This window comes from Aegilops tauschii, chromosome 2 (assembly GCF_002575655.3).
Source record: "Aegilops tauschii subsp. strangulata cultivar AL8/78 chromosome 2, Aet v6.0, whole genome shotgun sequence".
NCBI lineage: Eukaryota > Viridiplantae > Streptophyta > Magnoliopsida > Poales > Poaceae > Aegilops > Aegilops tauschii.
Window position 1 is genome coordinate 580,905,966 of NC_053036.3, and position 6,213 is coordinate 580,912,178.

Below are 6,213 nucleotides of genomic sequence, written 5' to 3' on the forward strand. Positions count from 1 at the left end.
CCTCTTTTTTTTCGTCCGGAGTCTCAACCCGACTTGTGGGGGAATCATAGTCTACATCATCCTTTCCTCACTGGGAAAATGCTCTAATAATGATGATCATCACACTTTTATTTACTTACAACTCAATACTTAGAACAAAACATGACTATGTGAATTCCTCCGGCGGTGTACCGGGATGTGCAATGAATCAAGAGTGACATGTATGAAAATCATGAATGGTGGCTTTGCCACAAATACTATGTCAACTACATGATCATGCAAAGCAATATGGCAATGATGGAGCGTGTCATAATAAACGGAACAGTGGAAAGTTGCATGGAGATATATCTCAGAATGGCTATGGAAATGCCATAATAGGTAGGTATGGTGGCTGTTTTGAGGAATGTATATGGTGGGTGTATGATACCGGCGAAAGGTCCGCGGTAGTAGAGAGGCTAGCAATGGTGGAAGGGTGAGAGTGCGTATAATCCATGAACTCAACATTAGTCATAAAGAACTCACATACTTATTGCAAAAATATATTATTTATCGAAAAAAGTACTACGCGCATGCTCGTAGGAGGATAGATTGGTAGGAAAAGACCATCGCTCGTCCCTAACCGCCACTCATAAGGAAGACAATCAATAAATAAATCATGCTCCGACTTCATCACATAATGGTTCACCATACGTGCATGCTACGGGAATCACAAACTTTAACACAAGTATCTTTCAAATTCACAACTACTCAACTAGCATGACTCTAATATCACCATCTTCATATCTCAAAACAATCATAAGGAATCAAACTTCTCATAGTATTCAATGCACTTTATATGATAGTTTTTATTACACCCATCTTGGATGCTCATCATATTATGACTAATTTTATAGCCATAGCAAATTACCATGCTGTTCTAAAAGACTCTCAAAATAATATAAGTGAAGCATGAGAGATCAATAATTTCTATAAAATAAAACCACCACCGTTCTCTAAAAAGATATAAGTGAAGTACTAGAGCAAAATTATCTAGCTCAAAAGATATAAGTGAAGCACATAGAGAGTATTCTAATAAATTATGATTCATGCGTGTCTCTCCAAAAGGTGTGTGCAGCAAGGATGATTGTGGTAAACTAAAAAGCAAAGACTCAAATCATACAAGACGCTCCAAGCAAAACACATATCATGTGGTGAATAAAAATATAGCCTCAAGTAAAGTTACCGATAGACGAAGACGAAAGAGGGGATGCCTTCCGGGGCATCCCCAAGCTTAGGATTTTGGTTGTCCTTGAATTTTACCTTGGGGTTCCTTGGGCATCCCCAAGCTTAGGCTCTTTCCACTCCTTATTCCAAAATCCATCAAATCTTTACCCAAAAACTTGAAAACTTCACAACACAAAACTTAACAGAAAATCTCATGAGCTCCGTTAGTATAAGAAAACAAACCAACACTTTAAGGTACTGTAATGAAATCATTCTTTATTTGTATTGGTGTTAAACCTACTGTATTCCAACTTCTCTATGGTTCATACCCCCCGATACTACTCATAGATTCATTAAAATAAGCAAACAACACACGAAAAACAGAATCTGTCAAAACAGAACAGTCTGTAGCAATTTGTATCAAACGAATACTTCTGGAACTCCAACAATTCTGAAATAAATTGGTGGACATGAGGAATTTGTATATTAATCATCTGCAAAAAGAATCAACCTAAAATCATTCTCCAGTAAAAAATGGCATCTAATCTCGTGAGGGCAAAAGTTTCTGTTTTTTACAGCAAGATTGCAAAGACTTCACCCATGTCTTCCCAAAGGTTCTACTTGGCACAAACACTAATTAAAACATAAAACCACATCTAAACAGAGACTAGATGAATTATTTATTACTAAACAGGAACAAAAAGCAAAGAACAAAAATAAAATTGGGTTGCCTCCCAACAAGCGCTATCGTTTAACGCCCCTAGCTAGGCATAAAGCAAGAATAGATCTAAGTATTGTCATCTTTGGTATGCAATCTATAAGTGGCTCTCATAATTGATTCATAAGGCAATTTGATTTTCTTTCTAGGAAAGTGTTCCATGCCTTTCCTTAACGGAAATTGGAATCTAATATTTCCTTCTTTCATGTCAATAATTGCACCAATCGTTCTAAGAAAAGGTCTACCAAGAATAATAGGACATGTAGGATTGCAATCTATATCAAGAACAATGAAATCTACGGGCACATAATTCCTATTTGCAACAATAAGAACATCCTTAATCCTTCCCATAGGTTTCTTAATGGTGGAATCTGCAAGATGCAAATTTAAAGAACAATCATCAAATTCACGGAAACCTAACACACCACACAAAGTTTTTGGAATCGTGGAAACACTAGCACCCAAATCACACAAATCATAGCATTCATAATCTTCAATCTTAACTTTAATAGTAAGGTTCCCACTCATCATAAAGTTTTATAGGTATAGAAACTTCTAGCTCAAGTTTTTCTTCATAGGATTGCGTTAAAGCATCAACGATATGTTTAGTGAAAGCTTTATTCTGATTATAAGCATGAGGAGAATTATACACGGATCGCAACAAGGAAATAAAATCTATCTGTGGCACCCCGACTCAGAGAAAACCGGAACGCCCCGTATTCCAGCCCAGAGATCGAGGAGAAGTCTTCTGGAATACGGCACTGCCTAGCATAGAACAAACCAGCTTTCTATTATTACACGGATATGAATACAAGGTCTCCGATATTAAAATGAATAACATCAGCACGGAGACACTACGCCATCCTCAGTTGCTCTATGCAAGCAGCAGAACAACTCGAAGCAGCGGAAAAACTACTGGCAGCGGAACAACGACGACGGTGGTGAACTCCACTCCGCAGGGACTCTGGCTGGAACGCTTATCCTAGCTCGCAAACACAGGAACAACACAAAACAAGCAAGCAATCCAGGCACGACCTGCAAACTGGCATGACACGCCAGGTCAGTACATTGAATGTACTTGCAAGCTCACAATAACCAGAAGCATTCAAGACAAACATCAGCATGACATTTACAGGTTAAGCAGGAATTAACATGAGATCCTCATGACAACATGACATGAACAACCTGAACATGATACAGCTAGAACAACATGAGCATGGCATGAACATATGAATCTGACGATACTAGCATGCAACATGATGACACTATATTTACTATTTATTCTGCTCGGGTTACTACGTAACCATCACATGCATCACTTACCAACCTCGGACATCACACGATCATCTCAGGATCAAATCAGGCTTGGTATAAACAATACCGTAGTCATTAAATGACCACAAGGAGCTTGATCTTTACCCATGATTCTCGCACAACATCACGAATATCCAACAACTCGGTATCCTCGATACCACGGTGATCATTCCGGCGATCACAACCATGACCAACACTTGGTCTCAAATGGTGATCTTTCCGGCGATCACAACCAACTTATCTCATCATCGAACCGGGGTTGTCATTAATCAAGTTATTATTAATACTGTTGACTCACGGTGTGATCGACTACGAACTGGGCCCTTATCCGCGGGCACAGCTATCGATAGATTTAATACACACTCTGTAGAGGTTAGTACACTGTACCCACACTACGGAACCCATGGCCTCGCACTCCCATTCGGGTGGACCAACAGCGTTCCGACAAAACCGATCTACTGCCATGACACTCTCCCGGCCACTCCGACCCACTCCCAACTGGGCCAGTCCTGGGTGGCCCCGTGTCTACCAAAGACACAACGACCACCGTCGTGGCCAAACCGTCCCTCACGGGGACCGGATCCATAATAACAACAACGGGCACACAAGGTTATGTCCGCCTACCTGATCAGGGTAGCGCGCGCCCATAACCTTCCCTCGTTGGAGGCACCAGCGAGAGGCACGACAATAGACCCAGTTAGGACCTTCCCATAAAGGTAAGCGTGGTTGCACTGGTCAGTTTTGATAGGGTGGCACCATGAGTCAGCCAACAGTTGTTCAAGTTCATTTTAATCCGGTTAAACTTGAATGCAATATGCTGAGCCATGATAAAATAACATGATGCATATACAAAGCATGAGCATGATATCAACATAAGCACGGGATGCAACATAACTATCCACTATATCAACTATGAATAATCTCCAACTGAACATGGCATAATGACGAGCATAAATATTACAAGTGCAACACTACTCATAGTATAACATGACCACTAGCATCAACCATAAATACCATGCAAGAACTCATCAATAACATTACCGAGTAACACTTAACCAACTAACAACAAAGGAACAACGAATATTAATAGTACTCGATAACCGACGTTAGTCATGCACCGAAGAACATGACCAACCCAACATGTACTACTATCAAGCATGGCAATATGAAAGTAATACTAGCAACTAGCAGGGCATGATAACCAGGTGCATAACAACATAGAAAGCAAGTAAGCACTAACCCAGAAGCATTACCAAAACAACGATAACCATATTTTAAACAAGCAATCATTTAATAAATATTCAAGTTGAAAACCAGGGCTACTGCATGACTATCATGCAAGTGGGTATTGTGGCTTGCCTGGGGATGAAGAATACACCGGGAAGAAGTGCGGTGAAGCCGCAAAAAGATTTGCCGGAAACACTTCCCTCTCGAAAGGGGCTGGTTAACGGCAAGGGCAAAATGGTCATTTTTAGAATGTTAAAACATAGTGAAAATGATACCAACAGAACAGGCTCGACGAAACGAAGAAATGGCTTTGGATTCACCTCATTTGGAGCTATGGGTAAAAAGATATGAATGTTTTTCTGCCAGGGACCTATCTGTAAAGAAATCATCACAAACAGGCCCTCGGCTGGAAAAACAGAACGCGCAATCCAGGGAATACGCTTTTAGTGAAGTGAAAGCGTATCTCTGACCGCAGAACACCAGAGTACGCTTTCATCGCAAGAAAACGTATTTCTGGGATACCGCTTCCACTTATCCACCTCAGCGGTGGTGGGGTCAGCGGGGTGTGCGGCTGACGGGTGGGACCGCGAGGCCCACCGGCCAGCTGGCAGGGAGGGGTCGGGACCTTCTTCTCCTTCCCGACGCCGCCCGTGGAGTAGAGGGAGGGGCTCGACGCCGGCGGCCGTTCTGGCGCCACAGGCCACCTCCGGCAGCGCTCCGGCCACCGGGCTGATCAGGGAGACGCCGCGCTTCACATGGGCTACAGCCCAGACTCCGGGGAGCGCTCGGACGAGCGGGACGGTAGCCGCGGCGGACGGCGGCTTCGGTCAGAGGTGGAACTCGGGGATACGGCACTCCGGCGACGAGGCAAAGGGTTGGGGAGGCTTGGTGGGTTGTGGGGAGGCCTCTGGTGGTGGTGGACGGGAGAGAGGGGCTCGGCTTCAGGCTAATTTAGCCGGCGAGGAGCGGCGGCCATGGAGGCAGAGAGAGGTGGGAGGGGCTCTGGAGCTCGAGGGAGAGGCCGGGGAGGTTGTTGGAGATGAGGCAAAGGCGATGGAGTGCTCGGGAGAGGCTCGGGTGGCCTTATATAGGCAGAGGGGCGAGGTGCCGAGCTGTCGTTGCCGCGGACGCGTGTGCGCGCGCATGGGCTCGTAGGCAGGCAACGAGGGAGGCATAGAGGAGAGCTCACGGGGAGGAGGAGGCCAAAGGAGAAGCAGAGGAAGAAGCCGAGTGCCATTAAAGCTCGGTCGGCCACAGTGCGCCCGTGGGCGCTCGGCGGCGAGCGTCGGTGGGTGTCGGTGAGGAAATGGACGGAGGGGGAGAGGGGTCCAGGGGAACGGCGACAACGCGGGCCAGCTGCTGGACACGCTCACGCGTGCGAAGGCGACGAGAGGAGGAGGGGGTCCAGCACAAACAGTCACTGGACGCGGCCACTGCACACTGAGCGTGTGCACTGGCACGCCATTGTCGCGGTCACCGCGTGCACTGCCATGTAGCGGGGGAGAGGGGCTGGAACTTGTTGTCTAGTGGTAAGTTCATCCAGGGGAGGTTCCTACTGCGGTGGTAGTTTGGTTAAAATCGCTCTGGTTAAATGGTAATCAAGCTCTGAAGTTTACTGCAGTAAACTTGGACGAGCACTGCTGATCCACAGAGACTTGATTGAGGTCAAAGGAGTTGTCTGGGAGGTTTAACTAAGGAAGAACTACAATACTAGAGATTTATAGAAGAAATGGACCAATAAATAATAGGGTTGCATGCTTTGCAACTGCATT